Source organism: Phaseolus vulgaris, unplaced genomic scaffold, assembly GCF_000499845.2.
Source record: "Phaseolus vulgaris cultivar G19833 unplaced genomic scaffold, P. vulgaris v2.0 scaffold_59, whole genome shotgun sequence".
Lineage (NCBI taxonomy): Eukaryota > Viridiplantae > Streptophyta > Magnoliopsida > Fabales > Fabaceae > Phaseolus > Phaseolus vulgaris.
Window position 1 is genome coordinate 34,724 of NW_027174112.1, and position 27,944 is coordinate 62,667.

General features: G+C 30.8%; 2 long non-coding RNA genes and 1 pseudogene across 2 annotated transcripts; 2 read left to right on the forward strand and 1 right to left on the reverse strand.

Annotated features, from left to right (window-relative positions):
• The first annotated feature begins 1,809 nt into the window (after window positions 1-1,809).
• On the forward strand, window positions 1,810-2,966 carry LOC137817428 (uncharacterized). The gene is made up of 2 exons (XR_011081961.1): window positions 1,810-2,227; window positions 2,675-2,966. It is a non-coding gene; the product is annotated as an uncharacterized lncRNA (long non-coding RNA).
• A 15,620-nt stretch (window positions 2,967-18,586) lies between these two features.
• Window positions 18,587-19,430, forward strand: LOC137817427 (uncharacterized). Its single transcript, XR_011081960.1, has 2 exons — window positions 18,587-18,725; window positions 19,085-19,430. It is a non-coding gene; the product is annotated as an uncharacterized lncRNA (long non-coding RNA).
• A 240-nt stretch (window positions 19,431-19,670) lies between these two features.
• Window positions 19,671-27,678, reverse strand: LOC137817425 (glyoxylate/succinic semialdehyde reductase 1-like; annotated as a pseudogene).
• Between the last annotated feature and the right edge of the window lie 266 nt (window positions 27,679-27,944).

Consider the following 27,944-nt stretch of genomic DNA (forward strand, 5'->3'; position numbering starts at 1 on the left):
GGAATTTTTTCATTCTCTAATTATCATTTACAGTTTCAAAAGATATTATGCTTGCCATACAATTTGGTGTATAATTTGCTATTGTTATTGGTTTGATTTGCTTAGAAAATTTCTACACTGTTACTTCTGAGGCTTGCATATCAGAGTCTTGGTGAGATTTGGGCACTTCCCCCTTGTATTTTTCTATAAAATATTTCCTCATGGAATTAACAACCAGGAAGATGTGCTCTTTCTTTGATTATATACTCTCTTACTCTGGTGCTTCTGCTCAGAATATGTTCTTATTGTACTACAAGGGAAGGATAATGGTCAAGGTATTTGTTTGATTTTGGTTGGACTAAGGAAATAAAGCATTATAGTATTTCAGATATGACATATTGAATGTGTATATTTGTTGATACTGTTGAACATCTATGGAGCAGGTGGAACGGTGGAACGTTGGCTGTTTATTCTTGCTATGTCAACATGCAAATACTAGAATCATTCCAACTAGCATCGTACGGAGGAATAGATAATAAGATATAGTGTCAATGCATAAAAAAATATATCTATTTATAAGTTATTGTTATTTAACATCTTACTATCAGTTTTTTATTTTATTTTACAAAACATATGCTATTATTGTTTTATATTAATTTAGAATTTAATTTCTTCTGAGGTTGTATTAAAATATTACCTGTCAAATTAAGAAATCATAAATGGGTATTAATTTTTAAATATTATTCCCAGTGGTCTTATTAGAACATTTCTCTTTTTATAATTTTACTAATAAGATAGTTTAAAAAGTTGTACAAAAGTGTTTCAGAAAAGAAAAATAAGAATGACCACGTTGAGTTGACAACAACACTTGAAATGATAATCATATATATCATTGACATGCCGGAATACTATTATACCATTTCACGTAAAACTATAAACTAACTTCAAAAAGGCTTGAATTTTGAGTGGTATTGATTTGTATTTACAGGGGCCGCACCAAAGTTGCTTTTACAACTCATGAATGTAAAGGGTCTTACCATATCTCATGTCAAAAGCCACCTTCAAGTTACTCTTTTCTCCGCCACAACCACAAATAATGTTATGGGGAAAAAGACATAATCTACTTCATGTTTTCTCTTTCTTTATTTAATTTATCTATTTTTAAAAGTTAAAAAAAAAATTATGATAAAGAATGAACTCCTTCATAATTAATTGTTAGTCTTAAAGTTAGAAAATCCTGGTGTATTGATGACAGATGTGCAAGACCAAGAAGCACGAGATGAGTCAAGGTTTATAATTGTACTGTGTATATCAGTTACTTATATGCAAGTTCTCATATCATGCATCATGTATAAAGAAGAAATAGCTAGGTGTAAACTAGCTTAGACATTTTATTTGGTTCAATAGAGGAAATTAGAATCTGTAAATGCTGAAAAAAATATATACCAACCATCCAGGGGTAGTACAATATGACATGTTAAGCAAATATGAGATTTTTTTTATTTTTTTTTTGAATTTTTTTATTAAAATTTTGTCTCATCTAAATTAAATAGACAAACTTTAATATTTTAAAATTAATAATATTAAAATTTAATTTTTTTAAATTTAAATATAATAAATTTTATTATATTGTTATATTACTAAAAAAATTATTAAAATATTTTTTTATAACGTAAAAGAATAATTTTTTAGCTTACAATTTGTTTCAGCATGTTAATTTAACATTTTCTATCCGGTCACGGATTTAATTTTGTCTTTTTCTTTTGAAAACCATAAAATGGTCCCGCAACGCTAAGCATAATTTTTCTATTAGTAAACAGAGGTGCATAAATAAAGAAACAACAGAGAGGCCTAAATAAAATAAGGCAGCGGGAGAAGAATAGATACGTGAGAATAAAAAACGAGCAGAACAGAACTGAGAAAAAAAAAATTGAGGAGCAGAGAAAATATTAAAACAAAACAACGGAGGTGAACGCGAGCAGGAGAGGCGGCGAGCGGTGGCAAACGCGAGCGAACGTAGGCGCTTGCGAACACGGGTAGTGGCGAGTGCGACGGCGTCGAGAGTGAGCGACGGCGGCGAGACATACGAGTAGGAGCCGCACAGGTGACGGTCCGCCGTCCGAGTCAGCTCACTTTCCCTTCCAAACTCGTAGTTTACTCGCGATCTTAACAATATTGTGTGACAGACATGGCTCTTGCTGATAATGGACGGAAGCATGTTCGCTGCGATGAAACGAAGAATAATGAGGTGACTTTCATTACTTGTAATATTCTTGTGTTAACTGCTGGTGCTAGTTCATGGATCATGCTTTCGAACATCACCGCCTGTTCAAAGTGAAAGTGGGGAGATGAGTTCGGGTATAAAAAAAACAGGAAAACTTATCTTTAACACCGATAAAGAGTAAAATTCACACACTTCACAATTCCTTAAAGGAAAAAAATTTATTAGGCACCACCTAATGAAACGTATGCATGACATCACATTATAATAATATTTATAATTTAAAATTAAATTAAATATAATTGAATTATTATTTTATTGATTTGTGAAGTGTTAATATATTATTATTTTTTCTTATAATAATATTTAAAATTAAAAAATACAATAAAAATATTAATTTATTAGAATTAGAATATTAGTTGTATGTTTTTAGTAATGTATCAGCATCCGTGATGTGTTGATTTTGCTATGTAGATAGCAAAAAGTGGAATGTGCGTGCGCAAGAAATGGGTGGTGAAGAACATACTTGGCTGGGCGAGGAGGACCAAAACTTTGAACCAGATCAAGCGGGGATGTAGTTGCTTCTGCTACTAAGTAATTCCTCAAGATTCAAATCACATGTAATTATAACCAAGATTTAAATAATACGTCATTATGTGTTTTTAATTTAATTTTGTTTTTTAATTTAGATTGTAGAAACACTTTGTTGTTATTTTATGCAGTTATGTTGAAGATATAATATGAAGTATGCTTTTTTTTAGTCAAATTTAATTTATGTATCTTGCAAAAGTAGAGTTTTTTTTTTATTTGCGTCCGTAAAATTCTGAGAATAAAATTAAAATGTATAATTGTTATTGTTTAATAGTTTTTTTTATAAAAATGATTTTCAACTCTAACATTTTATTGTTTTCAAGAGGGAACACATTTGCTTGACACCGATCTTAAAAAAATATGGCAAGATATGGTAAAGTTGAAAAATTGAAATTTGAAATTTTGAGAATTTGAATGGGTGATGGACGAAATTTGGGATTGTGTGTTGAGAGAGACAGAAAGAGGGTTTAAGATGACATCTACGTCATGCAGGAAAGCAACACTGTTGGTGCTCATGTAAATTGCCGTGTAACATTCAAAGATATTAAAAGATATCTCATAATTTTATATTTCTAAATCTTATTCTATAATAATCTAATTAATTATCTAAAATTATTTGTATTTAAAATTTTAATATTTAATTATCTCTTGTCTCTAGTTTCTATTTAATATTTTTTTTGATAGATTTTTTTGATACTGATAATGTGGAAATACTCGAAAGAATTGTAAAGAAGTTGTTTTGATGTTTTTACATAGGTATCTTAACTCAAACTTGCTTATTCTTATTCTTTTGATGTATGTCATGCTTGGCAAAGCATATTTCTGGCTCTATTTTTTTTTTCTTTTCAAAGTTCTCTCATATGAAACATCCAAAAATACAAGTATTGTTTTTCTATTAGCTAATACGAACATACATGTTTTCTGCCATTTTAATGAATGTATAACTAAGCAATATGGAATCTATTGGTTTATATCTAAATGTGTGAATCATTTACTGCATTGCTTTTGTTAAAAATAAATATAGACTCTCACTTAAAAGGAATACAAGGAAAAATAAATTAATTGTTGTAAACTCTTACAAAAGATAAATAAAAATAAGCATTCAATTGAAGGTTAATTTAGTCATGACATTTTAAAAAATAAATTAAAAGTTCAGCTTCACCCATAGAGGGTTGTGGTAGAGATGTAAAGTCATTCTTTTAGATGCTTGGCTGAGAGTTAGTATTGGCCTTGAATTTATACGGAAAGTTTCATTAGACACTTAGGTGAATGGCTTTAGTCTGCATGCATACTGTGTATTATATTTCAAAATAAATGCTTGCATGGTGAAGCTAAGTTGGTGATTATCTCTTGGACTTCATATTATAATATCAATTAGTCATTATAAACTGGAAGAAATATCAGCACTTTTATTTGTATCTATTGCTCTATTTGTCTAAAAATTATTTATCTGGCAACATATGTCATTTGTTTATTAATAATAGGCAAAGTAGTATGTTTCAGTCACCAGTGAAAGCAAAGCTATACCATATTCAGCGTTTGGACCCAATTTCAAGGTTACACAACATTGTAGTTTTGAAAACAATGATTTATTGCCTTCTTTTTTGAGTCAAGTTGATGATTGTTTCAACAATTGCCATAATTATAAGAAATCGTACAACATCTGAAGAACCACTGGAACAACATTCATCTGCACATCACAAGATGTAATTAATGGTATTTTATACATGCAATACAAACTAGTAAAAAGAAATAGACTCTTCCAAAAATCCTTATAAAAGTATAGGTTTAAGGTTTATATATATTTATATATTTTTTAAAAAAAAAATACGTGTGTATGCATTTGTATTCGATAACCTTTTGTTCAATATCATCACAATTTTTTTTTAACTAAATATAAGTTATATATAGTGAATTCTACTATGAAGAAATCATATAAATTATATTAATTTTTTCAATTTGCTTTATCATTTTAATTATAAAATAGTAACTAAAGTATTTAATTAGATAAATTAAGAATAATATTATATTTGAATGATAAATTAGTGTATTTAATTTGCAAATATTTATGATTTAAGTAAAATAATAATAATAATAGAAAATAATGATAACTCAAACAATTCAAATATGCATTAAAAACATCAACAATTAATAGACCATGGGTATCCATGAAGTAGCACGAGAGGTTTACACAAGAACATTATCAGCAAGTGCCATGTGCGTCACAGGGAGGAGATGCAATGCAGTGCAATGCGAGATGAGTTAAGGATATGTAACGAGTGAGCATTAAATATTAATGAATCCAGATCAACACACATCGCGAATTCCGTTCTACAGTGTGGTGAGATGGGTAGACAAAGTATTTTATAGGAAAATGGGGTCCACATGTGGGACGTGAAAAAATAAATGTTTACTGAGCAATCCCACTTGAAAATATTTGGTGAACAAACACATTTGAAAAATGTTTGGTGATCAACAACTCAAAAACTATTTATGTTCCATACTTTGTTTTGAGCCCGTATGTTCCTTCCTGTATACAATCTTGACTTTTTTTAGCCGGTTTGTCCCAATATACCATCTTGACGACGTCGCAGAAATTGATGACGTGGCCGAAAATGATGACATGGCCAAGAATTATAAAATTTAAAGGTTTGAAATTATAAATGAATAGTGATATTCCAACCACAATATTGCTGTGTCAGAGTACAACTGCTGCTGACATGGTATTATTATTATTATTATTATTATTATTATTATTATTATTATTAATCATAATAATAATAGTAATTATAATTATAATAATTATAATAATATTTTTTTAAATTTATTAAGTGTTATTTATCTATTTTTATATTTTACAATCTCAATTTAACGTAATTTAGGGTTTAAAATTTAGTTAAATATGTTGTTAAATAAAATAAATATTTATCGTAAGTATACTTTTGAATTGGACTTTCTTAGCAGTATTACTATAGTTTTATTCAAAATGTTTTTTTTATATGTTTAAATACAAATTGTGATTAGTTTTATTATGAATTATTCATTTATTAAAGTACTGATCAATTGGACTCAAGTATGATTGAGGTTAATGTGTTGGTCATTCATAAAAATGGTTTAGGATATTGTGAATTGGTGTAAGTTTTTGCACAATGGTTAGAGAGGATAATGAATAAGGTGAATTGAATTTGTTTATCACATATGAAATTTATTTATCACATAAAAAATGATATCGATTACTTTAAACATTTTTAATAATGTAACATTGGTAACACAGACCCACTAACTAATAAAATTGTTCAATCTAAAACATAAGTTATAAATATTGTACACAACTACAGGTTCGACTTGTCCATTGTGATGTTAGAGAAATTCATCTTGGTGTCCTCCACTAGGGTCACTTTACACTACCTCATACACCACCCCACCGAACAACAACAGTAAGCTCAAAATGTCAGGAATTTGTTCAGTGTGCAAAAAGTTGATAGCAGATCACCTCTTATTCTTATACAAGTCACCACTTATTTTGAATAACTACATTGATACTGAGATTAGAGAACTTTTCCTCAGTGTCTTCCATTGAGGTCACTTTACACACATCTCATGCACCACCCCACCCAACAACGTAATGCTCAAAATTTTCTAAAATTACTTCACTATGAAGAAATTTGGTAGCAGGTTACCATTTATTCTTACCTAAGTCACCACTTAGTGTATTTGTCACCAACTACATTGACAATGAGATTACAAAACTTGACATTGGTGTCCTGCACTAAGGTCACTTTACACACACATAAACCACCCTACCTAAGAACAACAATAAGCTTAGATTTTCAAAAATTTGATCAGTGTGCAAAAACTTGGTAGCAGGTCACCACTTATTCCTATACAGGTCTCACTTACTGTGGCTAACTACATTCACACCGAGATTAGAGAACTTGACATTTGTGTCCTCTACTAAGGTCACTTTACACACACTTCATGCACCACCACACCCAAAAACAAAACAAAGTTTAAGATTTCCAAAATTACATCTCTGTGCAGAAAAATGGTATCAAGTCACCATTTATTGTTACATGGGTCACCACTTATATTGACTAACTACATTGAAGCTGAGATTAAAGAACTTGACGTTCGTGTCCTCCACTGAGGTTACTTTACACACATGTTATGCACTCCCCAAGAACAAAACAAAATTTTAAAATTTCTAAAATTATTTAACAATACAGAAACTTAGTGGTAGGTCACCACTTATGCCTACACAGGTCACCACTTAATGTGACTGTGACTAACTACATTAACAATGACATTAGAGAACTTGACCATCGTGTCCTCCACTAGGGTGACTTTACACACATCTCATGCACTGCATTGCCACACCCAAAAAATAAAACAAAACTCAAACTTTTTAAAATTACTTTGTTGTGCAAAATGTTGGTAGCTGGTCACCACTTATTCATACATAGGTCACCACTTACTCTGACTAATTGACACTGGATTAGATAATTGTACCTTGGTGTCTTCCATTGAGGTCACTTTAGACACACCTCATGATAGCATTGCCTTCATGACTGAATTGTTTTCTTGGAGTTTGAAGATGAATGTGCAGAAGCTTGATGGAGGTGATGGAACAAGAATAGCTCCAATGGAGCTATGAATTCCTTAAAGGTGCACGAGGAGTGGGGAGAGTGATTGGTTGGGCCATATAACTTGGAGAGGTGAAGAAGAATACCAAAGGTCTCTAACCTAGAGAGGTTTAGGCAAGAGAGTGCAAGAGCTAGCAACATGGCAGCATAACACTCATAAAATTGATCTTATTAAAATGATAGTCAAGCACCCCATTATATAATAGTGAGGTCCGACCAATGCTACAAGAAAAATAGTTGGAAAATTCAAAAGGCATAGGTTTAAAATTGGCGCCTAAAGAGTAGTCACATGGCAAGCATGACTAGGTGTGCTTCATGTGACTAATGATAGACCTAGGTTAAATTAGGAGTCTTAATGAAACCCTAATTTAACCTAGGTTGGTTTTTAGGTGCCTAATTCAACCCTAATTACAATGAAGAAAATTTACAACTATTTTTCCTACTCTACTTTTTGAAAGAAAAATAAATTCTACTATAGAAAACTACACTAGGTTATGACATTTCTGAACATGTATAGAAGGGTGTCTCTGCCATCAATAGTAGAGTCTCAGTCTTCTTGTATCTTCCTTGCAATTGACCTAGTGGTTGGTCCTAAGCTTGGCCTTCTTCCATCACCTCATGCACCACCTCACACAAGAACAACACAGAGCTTAAAATTTCTAAAATTACTTAACTGTGTAGAAACTTTGTAGTAGGTCACCACTTATTCCTACACATGTCACCATTTATTCCTACACATGTCACCATTTAATATGACTTTCTCTAACTACATTAATAACCATATTAGAGATTGACATTTTTGTCCTTCACTAGGGTTACTTTACACATACCTCATGCACTGCACCACCCTACACAAGAACAACACAAACCTCAAAATTTTTTAAATTAATTAATCGTGCAAAAAGTTGGTGGTAGGGGTTACCACTTATTCCTACAGAAGTCACCACTTACTCTGATTAACTATCAACATTGAGATTAGATAATTGTACATTGGTCTCCTCCATTGAGGTTATGTTACACACACCTCATGCACCACTCTGCCTAAGAACAACACAAAACTCACATGTTTACATAAGTAGTAGCCTTTGTATAGGGTTTTACCTTCTTCATAAAATCGTTGAAACAAGAAACACCTATATATGGTTGGTTAAATTTGCTTGGAGTAATTGACTATATATCACTTATATTTAGCTAAGAGAGGTTTGTGGTGGTGCTGAAAATGACAATCGTGCAAAAGGGTTGTTAAATACAAATGAATGCACTCAAACCCTTTTGAATAAATGATTTTGAAATTTGTAATCCATATCATCATTTTGTTCTTCTTTTAATACTTCTTTTATTTTTGTAAATTTTGTGATTCTTTTGATGATAGTATTTTGTTATATTGCATGTATTCAATGTATATTATTATAAGTATGTACTTTATTAATCAGGTTACGAGGTCAAAATTTGTGAATTTCTCGTAATAATTTAGGAAAAACTTCTAAAGAATGCTATCAGCATTCTAACAAGAAAGAAATAAGGATGTAAATGATCAATAAAAAATATTATTAAGTTTTACTATATTAATAATATATAACTATTTTTCAAATTTATAACTTTTATGTTCAAGATTTTAAATTTTCGAATATTTTAAAGAGACATTACGTATGCTAATTTTTTTATGTCATAAATTATAAATTTTATAAATAAATAAATTTGTTGAATTGATAAAATATATTATTGATAATAACATATGACTTTTATTATTCAATTTTTTTATTTTATTTTGAAAAAAAAATAGATTTTCATATGTTCTAATATAAATGACATTTTTGGAATCATAATAAATTTATTTGAAAACGTTAGTTTTTAGAAATGTTACGAGATTTTTTGAATTTGATTTTTTTTTTTAAAAATTATCAAACATTTGTCTTGTCTAAATTGAATAAATATATTTTAATATTTTAAAAAATTAATTACTTAACAATTAATAATATCAAAAAAAAATTATTTTTAATTTTTTAAATTTAAATATAATATATTTTATTATATTTTTTATATTATTAAAAGATAATTATTGAAATGATCTTTTATTTTATTAAAAAAATTTAACTTCACAGTTTTATCTTTGATCACATTAATTTCTTGTTCCATCACTGTTTTCAATTTTTTCTACCTTTATCACGTGATAAAATTGTCGTGACACGTAACTATCTCTCTCCTAGTCATTGATTATTGTAATTTGGAGCAAGCTAAAAGTGATTGATTATTGTCTAACAATCATTATTCATTATAAATAGTGTTTTTGTCAGGTGAAAGCGGAAGGGTAAGGATTTTTGGTCAAAAGAATTATTGATTAATAAAATAATCAACTTTTACTATCAATTCATTTTCAAACTCATATATATATATATTCATATCCTAAAAAAACTTATTTTTTAAAAACTTCTATCTTAGCATTCAGAGACAAAAATTTGTTGGTTTTTTTTTATCAGAAAAAAAAATGTGTTGTAATATAAGAGAATATGTTCTTTTTCTTTTGTCGTTTTTTAATTATTTTCATAATGTTTATTCTAAAATTATTTGTTTATACGGTAGTGATTTTTTTTTTTTATCTTTGGATTCATATCTAACCATTTACGACGGCATAATCCACGTGAAGAATAGATTAAAATAAAAGTGAATTTTGTCTTTTTCTTATTAATGTGAGATTTTTAAATAGTTTTAGGATTTTCTCTATTTTAACATATTTAACTAGTAAATAAAAAAATTTAAAAAATAGCAAAATATCACCAGAAATAAAAGAATTTTTAAACTCTCAATACAATAATTTATACAACGGATTAACAATCCGACTTTATAGTCCACTCAATCATCCTCAATTGAAAAAAAAAACTTTATTTATGTTATATCACATAAATAAGAAGAACAAATAATATAAACTACAAGAAAAAAAAAAGTTTAAAAAAAAGAGACTTTATTTTTTTTTTTTTTCATTATTCTATGTTTCACTTGCATAAAAGAAGGGTGTTTGTTTAAATTGTGAGAGAGTGGTGCAGAAGAAGATATGAAGATATGCCGAGTCGCAAGGAAACCGACCGAGACACACCTACACCACCACTTCCGACCACAACATTGTATTCAGTTACAAATAATTAAATACATAATTTAAAAAAATAAAAGACATAAGAAACATTCAATTAAAAATAACTAATTATATTTTTAAGTCATAAAAACATAACAAAATTGAAAAAAAATAAAAGTCGTAATTGTAAACACGGTCCAATTAAAAAAATTGAAAAGAATTTTCACAAACACGATTCCAGAAGATTGAAATTTTTTTTTGGAAATCATACTTTAGAAGACCACTCCACGCCAATTAGAACAAAACTTAAAGTTTTTTAGAAAAAAAAAATCGTAACATAACTTTATTGTGAAATGTAAGAAAATAAATTATGAAAGCACAACTTTTAATTTGAAAAAGAAAATCTTCACAACAAAAGTTATGCACTTAAACACAACTTCTTTGTATTAAAATCGGCTTTTCATGTCTGACTTATCTATTTTTATAATTTTTTAAAAATTTATCTATTTTAAAAAAAAAATTACATCAATCATATATTTTTTTTAAAGTATTGATTAATTATTGACCTAAATTCTTTTCGATACACTTCAAATTCAAAATTTTTAATTTTTCAAATTTCAAAATTCTTAAATTTCAAAATTTTCAAATTTTTAAATTTTTAAATTTCAAAATTTTCAAATTTAAAACTAAACCCTAAATCCATCAAACCTCCTTTTCATTTTCTATTTTCATATTTCCATTTGATATACCACAATTTTCTTCAGAGGGAATAAGCTAGGGAGTTTCGGGAGTAGTTTTTCATTTGAGGAGCAATTTTTTTATTTGATTTACGAATTAATTTTCCATTCGATACAATAGAAATTTTCTATTTGATTTACTGATCAGTTTTCCATTTGATTTCGTCATTTCCTACCATTTTACTTAGTTCAATCAAAGAACTTACGATCGTATTGGCACATGCTATTTCGGTTGATGTTAGTGTTGTTCATTTTCTCTATCTTTTGAATTTTATCTTCTATTGAGTAAAAATTAGTATTGTCCTTTTTGTTGTTGATTAGTTGTGGATGTTCAGGGTTTTCTGCGGTGGCTTTGAATCATTGATTGGGAAAATCTTTAGAAGTTTTGGTGTTTACGGTATGTTATGAGAACATCTCTCCAAGGTTGCCTTATTTTTTGCAAGGAATAAAAGAAGTTGACAATTTATTGGCTTTGGTTTTGTTTCAGAGTATGCAATATACCGATGTAAGTTATTGGGAAGAAGAATTTGTTGAAGACCTTCTTGAGCATCATAAGAGGTTTGTTTTCTCAAAATTAGTTTAGCATTTCTTCCCTTTAAAAAAAATCTTCTACAATAAAAAAGGAATCAGTGATAATTTCCCATTGTAGAAAACTTCAGGAGAAACCAGAGGCAGTTGTATTTGAAATTATGAATGCTCGAAAAAAAAAAAGCACAGGAAAGTTTTTAGTTTCTCACAAAAAATTCAACTACATTTCGAATTTTCAAAACAGAAAATTATAGATTCAACAAAATAGAGGACAAAAGTTATATATTTTAAAATATGATGTTAATTTTCATATATATTGTAATTTTTACATTATCAATTAATTACAATTTCATCTCAAATAACTTAAAAAAAAACTTAAATATGATTATAATATTGAATACGTAATAGAGGACAAAAATTATATATTTTAAAATATTAAATATATAATAAAAATAAAATACTAGATAAATAATAATAATAATAAAATATATATACATTTAAAACAAAATAAAAAATACAAATATATAGACGACGCATGTGTTCCCGTTAGTTTATAATAAAATCATTCTTATTTATAATAAAACCATTATGATTGAATTTTAAATAAGAATACAAATTTAAAAATGTTGATAATACTCTTCTAAAGATATTTTTTTTAACAGTTTAAATTTATTTAAAACAACAAACTGAAAAAAAAAATTGAGTTTCACAATTTTTATTATAATTCTTAATATTTTATTAATTATGGGTAAAAAGATATATATTTAATGTAGTTATAGTAGTTAAAATTTATTTAAAACTACCAATTCAACAAAAAGTAATTAAATAGGATTTGAGTTGTTTGTTTTAAATTGAGAGAAACAGTTTTGAATTAAAAAAAATACGGTTTTGAATTAAGAGAAATTCCTTAAAACTATTTTATTTTCAAAATCAGTTGAAGGGTGTCATGTTCAAACTCTGAGGGGGAAAAAGTGAGCCAAAATATATATTGGAGAAGATATGAAGGGAGACATAGGCAGAGAATTAGAAATAACTTATACCACCACTTTCCACCACAACAATCATTGGCTTGGCACGCAGGCGTGTCACGCCGATGTCGCCTCCGTCGTGTGATTGGCGGTTCTGGCGTGAAGGAAGAGTCACGGATTCAGGCGCAGGACTTTGAAATGTTTCAGGTGGGAGAGGACGAAGATAATAAAGAAAACCCGCTGGAAGATTCTTCTATGGCTTCTCCGAGGGAGAGTCTGCCGCCAACATTTTCGATTTCATTTCCAGTAACCTCTCTCTCTCCTTTATCAGTGCTCTCGAAATGAATTTTTCATTATCCTTCTTTTTTATTTAATTTTTTTGATTGATACTTTAATTACACAACCGCGACAAATTACCATCAACACGTGACTCCGGTGACAACAACCATCTCCATGAACAACCGCCATACACCCTCCCTACAGAGACCAAGAAAACACCATCCACCACCACAAACACCGTCGTTACACTACCAATGCAACCCGCACCGCATGATGAAAATGCAAGATGATAAATAACTCCTTTGCAGCTTAATTCAAATGGAAAAGGTAGGATTGCTTACTAAAATAAAGAATTCTTATTATGTCATTAATAAAATGATATCTTTGTAATCATTGTATTTTTTTTATTTCTCTTGATTACAGTTTAGTTAGTTTTAATAATATTTTATATTATAAATTTTTATTGAATTTGTTTTGACCATTTTGGTAAGTTTGTTATAACAACAAACAAATATTTGAGAATATGTTTTGATTTTTGAATTTCATTTTTATGGTTTAGTTTTTAATATTGTATATTATAAGTTTTTTTATTGAATTTGTTTTGACCAGTAAGTTTGTTATGCAACAAGAGAATTTGTTTTGATTTCAGAATTTTATTCTTGGGTGGAAAAATCTTATAAATGAGAATTTTCTTTAAATTGAAAGGATTTTTTCTAATGTTGTTTTTGTTATTTATTTTGAATTTTGAAAATTTTATTTTATTTGTGTATTTTTTTAATTTTAGAAAGGGGGCATTAGTGTGCTTTATTTATGAAATCTAAAAAAAAAATTCATTTTTAATTTGAATGCTGTAAGAAAATTTTATTTAATTCTCTCGTGTAAAAACTATTTCAAGGTGAATATATAATTATGATTAAAAACTAAAAAAGAAAGTAAAATATTCAAAACGAAATATTTTAAAATCGTTTTCATAAATATTCATAAATCAATTAAAATTGAATTTTTGATGAATTTAATATTTTATTTGTTTCTTAATTAGTTACTTTAGTTCAAATTTTATATTATTTTTTTTTTAAGCAAACCAAATTAAATTATTTATTACATTAAACTATAATATTATACATTTAGAGTTAGTTAAAAACTAAAAAATATATTTATTAACATTTATTTTTATATTTAATTGTATTATATCTATAAGTTTGAAAACATGGTAACAAAAATGTAAATATGTATATAGTTTCTAATGATAATATTAGTAATTTATCTATCAAATTAAAATTGCAAATATGAAGTAATTATAAAAAAAATATACTATGTTTTTATTTTAGAATTTAAAAAAGTAATAATTTGGTGTTTATTTGTTTCATGATAAGATCAATTCATATTCCATTAAACTTGAATTTCATTACTAGGATATGAGCATCTGGAATTGGCGGCAATTCAGAGACCTCCTCCGTGTTAGTTAGGATATCATATCATGCAATGTATAAAAATTCTTTATGTTGATGAAAACATGAAAAATCTGTTATTTATCTATTATCCTTTTGTAACTGATTTTTCATGTTTTCATCAACGAGAATTTTTTTTACACATTGCTTTATATGCTCACTATCACGAAGGAATCCTATGAAATACAATCAATTCAAGATGTTTATGTCTCAGTTATGAAATTCAAGTTTAATGAAATATCAATTGATCTCATCCATACAATATAAGTATATAAACAAATATACACTAGATAACGACAATATATTTAATAAAATGATGAGTATTATGAGAATAAAGAGGAGAAGGGTAGTGTCACCATAACCTTGTTGTTATAAGTGTATTTGATTCAATGTCTAGTTCCATAGTCATGATTGAGAAAAAATGTGAATACTTTAATATCTAAAACAATATATGTAAAAGAGAGATTTTTATTATTTATATTTGTATATAGTTGTTATATATATATATATATATATATATATATATATATTGTGTGCAATAACTCATTCATTGCTATGTACTTATTATTACTTTTAAACTTTATATTCTTCCCATGGACTTCATCATTTTATCTCAATTTCATTTGTAATGTTTAACTATCATTTTTATTTATTTAGGAATAAAGATTCTTCTAAACTCTTATTTTTATTTTATTCTTACCCAACTATCTAAACTTTTTTTTGAAGACTGGAAACATAAAAGACAAAATATTATACTGGAATCCCTTCTTAATTTAGTGGGAGACCATGACCAATGAATATTGGTAATTGATCCATTGAGTATATTCAATGATGGACATTTCGAAATCTTGGAATTATATCTCTCTCACTTTGAAGCTCAGTCTATAAAGTTGATTATTTTTAAGGTATCTTGAAAATACGACAAACAATAATTATACCATTATCTCTTTATAAAAAAAGTTTTCTTCTCATTCTCTACATAAAAGGAACTTGGGAGGAAGGAACTTGGGAGGAAGAGATAAAAGCAAGGGAGAAGAACAACATAGACAGGTATGAGAGGATAAAAATTCAACACAGTGAGATTAGAAATTCTAGTGAAATGTTAGAGAGAATTTGTATTTTATCATTGTTAGGTGTGTTAGAGTGACCATAATCTTTATTATTCTATTTTGTTATATTTTCTATTATTTACTCATTACTTCTGCAAATGCCCATTTTGTATCTACATTAAAGAGTGAGAATTATTTTTGATTTTTCCAACATATTAAAAATGTTGAATAATGCGATAAAGATGTAAATATAAAAAAAATGAAGATAAAAAGAATTTTAAGCTCTTTCCAATTTTTCCATGTAATATTTGTTAAATGTTTCTTTCAGCATATCAAGAAATAGAAATTGAAAGAGATATGGTTACGCTATGGTGCATGTCTCAACCCAAAATCATTCCCAAATATAATTAATTCTATCATATTTACTAATGGTCTCTCACGCGTGACTTAGTCCTACCAACTCAAATTTTAAATTCTTTATCTATTTTAAATTTTGTGGTCTCTTTATCAAATTATACATTAACAAATAATGAAGAATTAGATTATGGTCACCATTAATTTATTTAATGATAAAATTAAAAAATGTTATACAATTGTTGATATCTAAAAAAATTCATAGACTTGATAAAATTAAAAAAATTAAGGATATACAAAGGTTGTCCTTTTATGATAACAATAAAAAAAAATTGTGACGTCTTTCTATTCGATAATAATTATAATAATAATAAAAATATATTAATAGAAAATTCCTTTTAACTATTTTTTTCGTGTATAAAATGTTTTATGATTTTACTCCTTAGTTAACCATTTTTTAAACCATAAACCCTAATTCAAATAATTACTCTATAAAAAAAATACAATTTTTTACCTACAATCAAATCATAAAAGTTATAACATCCAATAAAATATATCTAAATATTTCAATACAAATTATAGTACCAACATTATCTTTTACACTGTTTATAATAATATAATAATATTTTTAAATTAAAAAATAAAATAAAATATTAATTTATTAAAATGTAAAGAGTATGTTTTTATTCTTGAGAGTCTTAATATTTCAACACTGAGAGTCTTAATATAACAACCCTTGAAAGTTTTTACCATAATTTCTTTAAAAAAAATATCAATGATAACCAATATCAATAACGCTTTTCAGACCACCCAAAGGAAAACTTCAACCTCTTCAACTTTCACGTACGTGCAAAATGAAATCTAAAGTCAACATTAAATATTCAAAAATAAAAATAAAAATACTATTCACTATAAGAAAATAATTTAATATAAAAAATTTAGAAAAAAATAATTACTTATTATGTTAACTATATTAAATATTATTTTGTAAACTATTTTTTTTTAATTTAAGTCATTTTTATTATTAATAAAAATTTAATATAATTAGATATGGTATTTATAATAACTAGTAATTATAAAAATACTTATTTATTAGACACAATATTTTAAGTCTTTCATTACGATATAATTAAAAATTATTTTTTGTTATTTTTTTTAATTTTAGAGACTAATTTTTAGTTAATAAAAATAATAAATATAAAAATTATTTTTTTACATTTTTAATTCTCGTATAGTTAGAGAGTTAATTTTTTAGTCACTATCAAAATTTAGATATTGGTTTTAAGTAACTAAGTTTTTTAAAATTATAAACTATTTTTTTTTCCTCAATGTGATTTTTATGTCTTCAACATAATTGCATAAAATAACAAGTAAGTGTTTTTATATCACAGGATAGATTTACATAATCTGAAAGAAAGACCGTTTATTTACTCAAATAGCAGATCCAATAACCATTCTACAATCTAAATTAAAAAACAAAAACAAATTAAAGAGACACAATGACGTATTATTTAAATCTAGGTTATAATTACACGTGATTTGAATGTGGAGTTACTAAGTAGCAGAAGCAGGTGCATCCCTCTTGATGTGGTTTGAAGTTATGGTCCTCCAGGGCCCAGGCAAGTATGTTCTTCACCACCACCCATTTCTTGCGCATGCACCTTCCACTTTTTGCTATCTGCATAGCAAAATCAACTCATCACTTGATATTACTTTTTCCTCTTTCCCACTACTCATCTCCCCACTTTCACTTTGAACAGACCATGGGTATCCATAAAGTAGAACATCAAGAGGTTTACAGAAGAATATTACAAGTAATGAAACTAATCAACGAAGCCCAGACATTCCTCTTAAATGGTGTGTCGATGGATACTCGTAACGGACACCGACATGACACTTGTCCAATTCAAAAAATATTTATTGGATTTCTGACAATTTTAGTACAGTTCTAAAACAATTTTAAAAAGGTAAAATACATTAATTTTCTACGAATTCAAATTTATTATATAAATTTTTATATAATTATAAAAATAAAAAAACTTGAACCAGTCATAAAAAAATAATATTTTTCTACTCCAAAAAATAATTTTTACACATAAATCTTTATTATCAATTTATATAATTTATAATTATATAATATATATTTGTATTCTCCTATCTTACATATTTTAAAGATTACACGTATCTATTATCCGTGTAAATGTATCTGCTACGTAGAATAGAATGAAACTCAGCTCATTATTCTTGGTCTCGTCGCAGCGAAGATGCTTCCTTCCATTATCACCAACAGCCATATGTGTGGCACAGGGAGGAGTTGCATGAGCTACTTATAAATTCGTGATAACCCATGACTGGTTCAAAAGGACTTATTACTTATTTTTATAATCATACTAAAAATTTATACAATAAATTTGAATTTTTAGAAAATTAATTTATTTTTCTTTTGTTGTGTTAGAATCGTGCTAGAATTGTCAAAAATTCAACAAATATTTTTTGAATTGGACACTTCATTAATACGTGTACTGAGTATCAGTGTTCAATACTTATGTTCGACACATATATATAATTTAATAGGAGTGTGCCATCCTCATAAAGTAAAATATAAAGGTATTTTATCAAAGCAATTACGTGGTTGTCTTAGTCTTTCTTTGTAAATCAGAAAATTGATGCAATCACCATGCAAAGCAACAATGTCACAATCACCTATAAATACATACATATGACAAGTTATGTAAGAATCTAACATACAACCAGCTATAAATACACATGACAAGGTTATGTGGCAATCCACTCGCTTTGCACAGATGGCAGGTGGTGGTAATGGTCGGAGACGTGTTTCCGGCGATGAGAGGAAGAATGAGGTGACTTCTAACTTTTATTTCATTACTTGTAATTAATACTGTCATGTAAACCTCTGCTGCTACTTCATGGATCCTATATGCTTTAGAATATCATCATATATCTGTTCAAAGTGAAAGTGGGGAGATGAGTTTGAACCCTCTTTAAGGAGTGTGTAGGGAGAAGAGGAAGAAGAGGGAGGAGTAACGTGGCGGAGAACTAGATCATCCCCGGAATTTTTTACTTTTGACAATTCAAAGTTTCTTCTGTGTACAAATAAAAAGCTATTTTTTTAAAAAAAATTGCAATATATTTGTTGGATTTATAGAGTTGATATATATATATATATTAAAATAAGTGATGAGTTGATTTTGCAATGAAGATAGGAAAAAGGGAAAGGTGCAGCCGCAACAAGTGGACAGTGAAGAAGATATTGGCATGGGTGTGGAGGTGGAACAACAAGAAGAAGGATCAAAAGTAACTCAAGCTTCAACATAATATAATTATAAGCTGGAGTCAAATAATATGTTTTGATTGGTTTACTGCTTTGAATTTGGATTATTATGTACACTGTAATCTCAGTATTTGGGTTATGAAATTCAGATTTGGAAATTTCAATGATGACCTAATACAAGTCTTTTATGGATTGGAAAATTAGCAAATTTTCTATTAAGGCATTTTGTTCAAGCAAAGAGTAGATAATGTTTGCAATAATTTTGGCATGATTGAAATATGCTTCAGTTTGAGGTAGTCTTACTTAAAATTTGTTAGTTGTGAATAAGTTACGCGTTGAGCGCTGCTTCTTCCTGCACCCCGCGTTAAATGTGAAATACTTTTTTTTGTCTTTCATTAAAAAAATAAATTAACATTTAACATTTTATCTCATCAGGTATTATCTTCACTCTTTTCTTACATTAGTTTGTTATTCTTTTGTTTTTTCATTTTCCCGATTACATAATTCCAGGAAATAACCCAGAAACAATTTAAAAAATAAATATAATTTGAATTATATAATTTACAAACTAATCTATTTGAAAATAACTTATAAATTATATAATTTAGAATATATCTTTTAAAAAATTATATTCTAGATTAAATGATTAAATAATATGAAAGTTTCTTGAATCAAGATCTCCCAACCCCATGCTTCTGGCCTTCTTGAAAGCCTACAAAAGCAGGGTTTTTTAGTACCTTATGAAACTTCCATGATAGTCATTAAATTAAACATTAAAGCATAACATAGAAAATAAAAGGGTTCCATCATTTTTCTGTAAAGAAACAAATGAAGCCAATTCAGTAATTTGAGCACCACTCCTGATATGCAGTGAACTTGCAGTCATGTGAACTAAAGAAGTAGCTACAGATCCGCAAAATGAAAATATTTGAAAAATAGTTTTACCTCATTTGCTGCAGCTGCTATTGGCATTGATACAACATTTTCATCTCCAAGAGCAAGAGCTAACCTCATGTCCTTCTGCTGGTGCTTCAGCGGAAAAGCTGGGGAGTAACTATTTTGGAGCATTGTAGGTCCTTTCAATTTAAACATGCCATTACTTATGGCACCAAGATCCTGCACACAAAAATTCCCCAATTATTGTTTAAAATAGCACTAAAAAAGGTAGCAATAAGAGTCTCAGTGGTTGAAATCAATTACCAGCACATCAAGAAGAGTTGTAGGGTTCAAACCACTTCTTTCACCTAGTGTGAGTCCCTCAGAGAAAGCATTCATCATACTGCAACGGGGAATAACTAATTTACAGAATAAGACAGAAAATATGGACATGCAATCCATTTAGCTTGCAGCCAAAGAAGGAATACTAATAGTACAATGTGCATGATTATTTCTTTCTAGCTGATTCATAAAATACTGCAATCACCCTACCAACTCCCAAATTAAAAATGATAGAGCCAAGGAAAAGGGGGAAGAAAATATTACCTGCCATTATCATGTTAACAACAAGTTTCATTTTTGCACCATTTCCAACCTCACCCAAAAAGAAAGACTTCTTCCCCAGTATGTCAAAGGCTGGAAGTGCTTCATCATACAATGCCTGCATGTCAAAAGAATCAACAACTTTAATGTACAGAAAGATTCGCAATGCATATTTATGCTCTTTTATTTCCCTCAATATGGAGCAGTTCATAACAAGGAATCTGAATGAGACCACTTGCACACATACTTGAATATGAGGAAATGTGAATATTGTTTTTCAGAAAATTCAGAGTATAATTTATACAGTTTTGAACAATGCTAGAATAGACATTACCGTGAATACAAAAAGCTTGACCAATCAATTCTAATCAAAGAATAAATCTAAATAAACCTGAGCAAAAACAAATAACACACAAACTGCATATTTTGTAAAAAAACAGACAATCACTCACACTTGAATTTCTCTAAAGAAACACTCTTCTTTGTAATTCTCTCTATTGTATTTCTTTCTTTGGGTGCATCTTACAATTGAGAGAGCATCCTATTTATAGGCTTTAGGAAGCTCTTCTAGAAAAGTCTTCATTATGGCCTTAAAACCCCACTAACAACACAATTAAAATCCCACTCACAACTTTTGACCTTTTACATATCCAAACTCCCATTCTACTCTTTTCTAGTAACTTCTAACTTTAAAACCCACAAATTACATTAAAGTTTATTCAACAAAACTCCCCCATAAACTTAAATGTTTCTACCATCCATCATGCCAATCATCTTCTTGAATTTGTCGAAAAAGACTTTCGGTAGCGGTTTTGTGAAGATATCAGCAACTTGATATTGACTTGCCACATGCACCAATTCCACACTTCCTTTCTTCACATGATCACGAATAAAGTGAAAACGAACATCAATGTGTTTGCTTCTTTCATGGTTCACTGGGTTCTTTGCCAACTCAATTGCTGATTTGTTGTCAACTTGAACCACGGTTGCACCTAGTTGCTTTAGCTCCATCTTGCTCAACAAGTTTCTAAGCCATATCGCATGACATACACACCAAGATGCTGCCACATATTCAGCTTCACACGTCGATAGCGTCACGATCGGTTGCTTCTTTGAAAGCCAAGAAAATGCTGTGTTGCCCATAAAGAATACATATCCCGATGTACTTTTCCGATCATCTATGTCTCCGCACCAATCGCTGTCAGAGTAACCCACCAACTTGTAATCTTCTGCTTTTGAGTAGAACAATCCGAGTGATACAGTACCTTGGATGTACCGTAGGACTCGCTTCAACGCCTTCCAATGTGAGTAAACTGGTTCCTCCATGAATCGACTTATGATGCCGACACTTAATGAAAGATCCGGCCTCGTGCATGTGAGATAACGAAGGCTTCCTACCAAACTCCGGTATCTACTTGCATCGACACGTTCTCCTCCATCGAACTTTGAGAGTTTTGCACCTGGTTCCATTGGTATTGATACTGGGTTGCAATTTTCCATCTTGTACTTCTTCAAAATCTCCTTTGCATATGTCTCCTGTGATACAAAAATACCTGTCTCTTTTTGTCTAACTTCCAAGCCAAGGAAAAACTTCATCAATCCCAAATCTGTCATCTCAAATTCCCGTCTCATTGTGCCCTTAAACTCTTCTATCATCTCATTATTGTTACCCATAAAAATGAGATCATCAACATAAAGAGCAACAAATATCATGTTACCTCCATTGTTCTTTGCGTAAAGAGCATGCTCGTAAGGACATTGCTTGAACCCGTTCTCCTTGAAGTATGTATCGATACGAGTATTCCATGCCCGCGGTGCTTGCTTCAACCCGTAAAGTGCCTTCTTCAATTTTAGCACCTTCTTCTCCTCTCCGATTTTCATGTACACAGGTGGTTGTTCGATGTAGACTTCTTCTTCAAGCACACCATTCAAGAATGCCGACTTGACATCCATTTGAAATATCGGCCATTTAAATTGAGCCGCTTGGGAAATGAGCAATCGAATTGTCTCCATTCTTACAACGGGAGCAAACACCTCATCGTAGTCAATTCCCTCCTTTTGTTTGTATCCCTTCGCAACGAGTCGCGCCTTGTACCTCTCTATCTAGCCTTGAGCATTCATCTTTTTCTTGAATATCCACTTCACACCAATGGGCTGACTTCCCTCTGGCAATTCTGTTAGCTCCCATGTGTTGTTGCGGTCAATCGCTTTAATCTCCTCATCCATGGCAGTTTGCCACTTCTTGTCTCGCACCGCCTCTTCAAAGCTGATATTTTCTGCATCTGCCAAAAGACATACTAGGTGTACCTCATTTGTCGAATCATACAAATCATGCAAACTTCGAATTTTAGGTTGTCGTGGTTCATCTTCATCATTGTTTGTTTCATAATTTATACTTGTCGGTGCAACAATTGATGATTCTCCAACTTCAATCATAATCTCTGAAGAATTATTCCAATCCCACTCGCTTGTTTCATTCATTCGCACATCACGACTCACCATCACCTTCTTGCTTATCGGGTCAAGGAGCTTGTATCCTTTTGTCTTCTCATCATACCCAATAAAAACATACCTTTTGCTTTTGTCTTCGAGCTTCGTTCTTCGTTGATCTGGTACGTGTGCATAAGCCATACTACCAAACACTTTGAGATGAGAAACTGTTGGCTTTTGTCCGCTCCATGCCTCTTGCGGTGTTTGATCATCTAACTTCACATGTGGACATCGATTTTGCACATAGATGGCGCATTGCACAGCTTCCGCCCAAAATTCCTTTGGCATCTTTTTGCTCTTAAGCATTGATCGAACCATGTCGAGAATGGTCCGATTCTTCCTCTCGGCCACACCATTTTGTTGAGGAGTGTATGGTGCAGTTAGAAATCGCCTTATGCCTTGCTCCTCGCAATACTCCATGAAAGTTGTTGAAGTATACTCACCACCTCTATCAGATCGTACAGCTTTGATCTGTTTATCAGTTGTCCTCTCCACCATCACCTTGAACTTTTTGAACACCTCAAATGCCTCGGATTTTTCCTTCAGAAAATAAACCCAAGTCTTTCGTGAGAAATCATCGATAAAGGTAATGAAATACCTTTTACCGCCGAAGGAATCTGGAGTAATTGGTCCACATATGTCGGTATGAATCAATTCGAGAGGTTGCTTAGCCCAATATTGAGCCTTCTTTGGAAACGAGGTTCTCACATGCTTGCTGAGCACACATTCTTCACAAAATTTTCCCTCGTAGTCCATGTTGGGTAGCCCGTGCACCATATTCTTCTTCGCTAACTCTTTTAGTCCACCATGATGTAGGTGACCAAAACGGAGATGCCACAACGATGCCTTATTTTCTATGTTGACTTGCAAACATTTTTCTCGTATGCTTCTCAAATTCAGCTTGTACATCCGATTTCTTGCCATCTCAATTCGAGCAACCAAACGCCCTTACTTGTTCTTCAAGTGTAGGAGTCGATCTTTCAAAAATATCGAGTAACCTTTCTCCGTGAGTTGCCCCATACTAAAAATGTTGGTCTTGAGGTCTGGTACGTAATAAACATCTTGGAGTGACCTAATTAAGCCATCCTTTTGTAAGTAGCAAACCGTACCTCGCCCTTTGACCTCCACCTTTGATGCATCTCCAAATGAAACATGACCATCTTCAATCTTTTGCATATCTTTGAATAGGTACTCGTGACCGCACATATGGTTGCTTGCTCCTGAGTCGAGGTACCACAGAGTGTCATTGTTAATGTTGACTTCATCTTGAGCCATCAAGAGAACACCTTCATTCGTTTCGACTTCCAAGGCTAGGTTGGTTGTTTCTTCTATCTTTAGATCAGCACGACAATCTTTTGCAAAATGCCCCACTTTACCACAATTGTAACATTTGTCAGAGTTACAATCCTTCGCATAGTGACCATATTTGTGACATTTGTAGCACTCGATGTTGGAATAATTCGATCGGCCGCCTCTTCCTCTACCACGTCCTCTTCCACGCCAATTTGGTTGGCTCGACTGTTCCTTCTCCTTATAGTACCCTTCATGGTTGTTGCCTTTTCCACCACGACCGTTTCCACGACTTCCACGACCACGCCCTCTATATTGAGAATTTTGATGATAGAGTACCTTTTCGTCTTTGATTGACGCCTTGATTTGAAGTGCTTGCTCGAGTGTTTCCTCCTTCTTCTTCTTCTTTCGTTGCTCGTGTGCCTCGAGAGAACCGGCGAGCTCGTCGACTGTGAGCGTCACAAGGTCCTTTGACTCTTCTATCGCGCACACAATACTCTAAAAATTGTCTGTTAATGTTCTCAAAATCTTCTCCACAACTCGTGCATCGGTCAGAGTTTCACCGTTTCGGTTGAGTTGATTCACCACAGCCTGTACACGCGTGATGTAGTCAGATACACTTTCTGACTCCATCATCTTCATGTTCTCCAACTCGCCACGCAGAGTTTCTAGACGCACTTGCTTAACTTGGTCAGCTCCTTTGAACACCTTCTCCAATATGTCCCATGCTTCCTTTGAAGTGGACGCACCAGCAATCTTCTCAAAATTTGCCTCATCAACAGCTCTATACAACATGTACAAAGCTGCCTTATCTTTCGATCGCATCTCTTTCAATGCCTTGGTTTGAGCTGCCGTATAACCCGTGGTATTTGTTGGTTCTTCAAAACCTTCTTCGACCACCTCCCATGAATCCTGAGAACCGAGAAGAGCTTTCATTTGAATGCTCCAGTTGTCATATCTGTTGCCTTCGTTAACCGTGGTAGCGGTATTTGACCCGTCACATTCGCCATTGGCTCTGATACCAAATTGTAAAAAAACAGACAATCACTCACACTTGAATTTCTCTAAAGAAACACTCTTCTTTGTAATTCTCTCTCTATTGTATTTCTTTCTTTGGGTGCATCTTACAATTGAGAGAGCATCCTATTTATAGGCTTTAGGAAGCTCTTCTAGAAAAGTCTTCATTATGGCCTTAAAACCCCACTAACAACACAATTAAAATCCCACTCACAACTTTTGACCTTTTACATATCCAAACTCCCATTCTACTCTTTCCTAGTAACTTCTAACTTTAAAACCCACAAATTACATTAAAGTTTATTCAACATATTTTACATATGTCATAGCTCCAACACACGATATCAACAAAGCCTAACGTCAAAACCACATACCCAACTTCAACAGACATCTGACAACATAGTAAGTAATGTTTTTTCTCCTTCTCTTGTAGTTTTTTGGCTTGGCTCAATGGGAAGTCTGATTTCTAGGTGATTCACATGTTCTACGAAGAGCTCATACGATGAAGAAGGTATCAAACATTAATTTAAAAAATTCTATCAGCACATTCCCGGCTAGCAAATACATGGCCTAACCTTCATAATAAATTTAGAAAAGGTTAAGTATGATGGTTGCTCTTTCACTGAACATACACATTTTCTCCCAATAGATGACTATTTCCAACGGCCAGCAGAACACTTAAAATACCAGTGGGAGAGAGAAATGGCCAAAAGATAAAAAGAGTACCAATGTCCTACTAGCATCAAATGGTGAGCACTGGTTCAAAACCTAGAAACAGTCTCCTTGATGGGGTAAGAGTGCATTGGGAACCCTTTATATCATAAATTAAGGGCACCGGACACATCTCTCTCTCTCAACCTAGCTTACTTCTCCATTTTCTCTCTCTTTATAATAACTTCATTTTAAACTTGCATCCCCTCTTCAATTTAAAAGTTTCTCTGTAGCAAAAAGAGTCTGTAGCAAAATTTTGGAAAAGTAAACAAACTACATTTTACACAAATCACAAGCAAAATATATCTCAAACAGAAAAAAGAAAACGTGATGAATTTCAAAATGAAGGGAAAATAAATCTTAACATCAGCTGGTATACCAACCTCAGATGTCTTGGAGGATGTATCAGCATCAACTGTTGACATGTCAATGTAACCTTTTCCGTTAATATGATCAAGAACACCATCTTTATCAAACACAATCTAGAAATTCATCACAAACAGAATTCAAATAAGAGCTAAAAAAGAAGTTACTAGTCAAAATAATATTCACCACAACTGACCGATAAAGCAGCCGGAGGATCAGATAACATTGCAATTGTGTACTTGCATTTCTTGACAACAGTTGCTGGCCTTTCTCCAACTGAAGCACCATATTGCACAAGTTCTTCACACTACAATTAGAAGTTGCAGCAAACAAGAATTAGAAGAACTATCCGAGTTAGGGGCACTAGGCTAGTGGCAGAGTGTTCAAATTAAAAAGTTGCTAAGTCAACACATCTATATTAAATAAACACTGTAATTTGCTGACTAAAAAGTATATCTAAACTGAAACTCATGTTTGAGGGTAAAGTAAGTAATCCCAGTCATTAGCAAAATAATTAAACATTGATATGATGACACAAGCATTCATAACAAATAATGGACGCGCTGCAATATCAACAATTGATTTTCTCATCAACAAATGAGATTACTTACTTAACCCTTATTTTAGAGAGCCAAATCCTCATCAAGTGTTAAACAGAATACACAATTTTCTCAAGCACTTATCTGACATCATCTATAAGAAAACAAATAAATTTGCTAAGCTGTATTCCAAAATACCAGGAACAATACCTCAGCACACAACTTTCTGTGTAACTTGAAGAATAGTAGTGACACATGAGAAGAACCTATGCTACGGAACCCCAAATTAAAATTGCACAAGAAAATGCACAGAATTATACCAACCATAGTGATCAACCAGTATTATGGAAAGAAATCATGGTAAGGACACACACAAACAAACATAATAACAAAAGAAACTGAAACTTAAAAAATAGTAGAATGTGAATGGAGACCTTGGAGAGGGTTTTGTTCCAGACAGTGACTTTGAAGCCATGGCGTAGCAGGTTGGTTGCCATAGCCTTGCCATTATCCCCAAACCTAAGAATCCAACCTCCATCCCTCTTTTCTGATTTCTCACGCTCACCACTCTCTTCTTTCTTCCAACTTCTCAGGAAGGTGCCTCCTTTAGCGTAACAATTATCGGTTTCATTTATAAACAACACATTTTTGTAGTCACCATTGGTTTTTGGTAAGAAAATGGCAAAAATAATCTCATGCTATTACTATTCGTTTGTAAATATTTAAAATCTTTTTAATTTATAAATCCTGGAAATTTTGAGAATGAGGAACTAGAATAATTTTTTATATATATTATCAACCAGTTTAAAAGGTTGCTTTTTTAAAGTAATAATTATACAATTAATATCTTTTGTCGAAAAACTTGATAATTTATAATTAAATAATAATGTAAAATA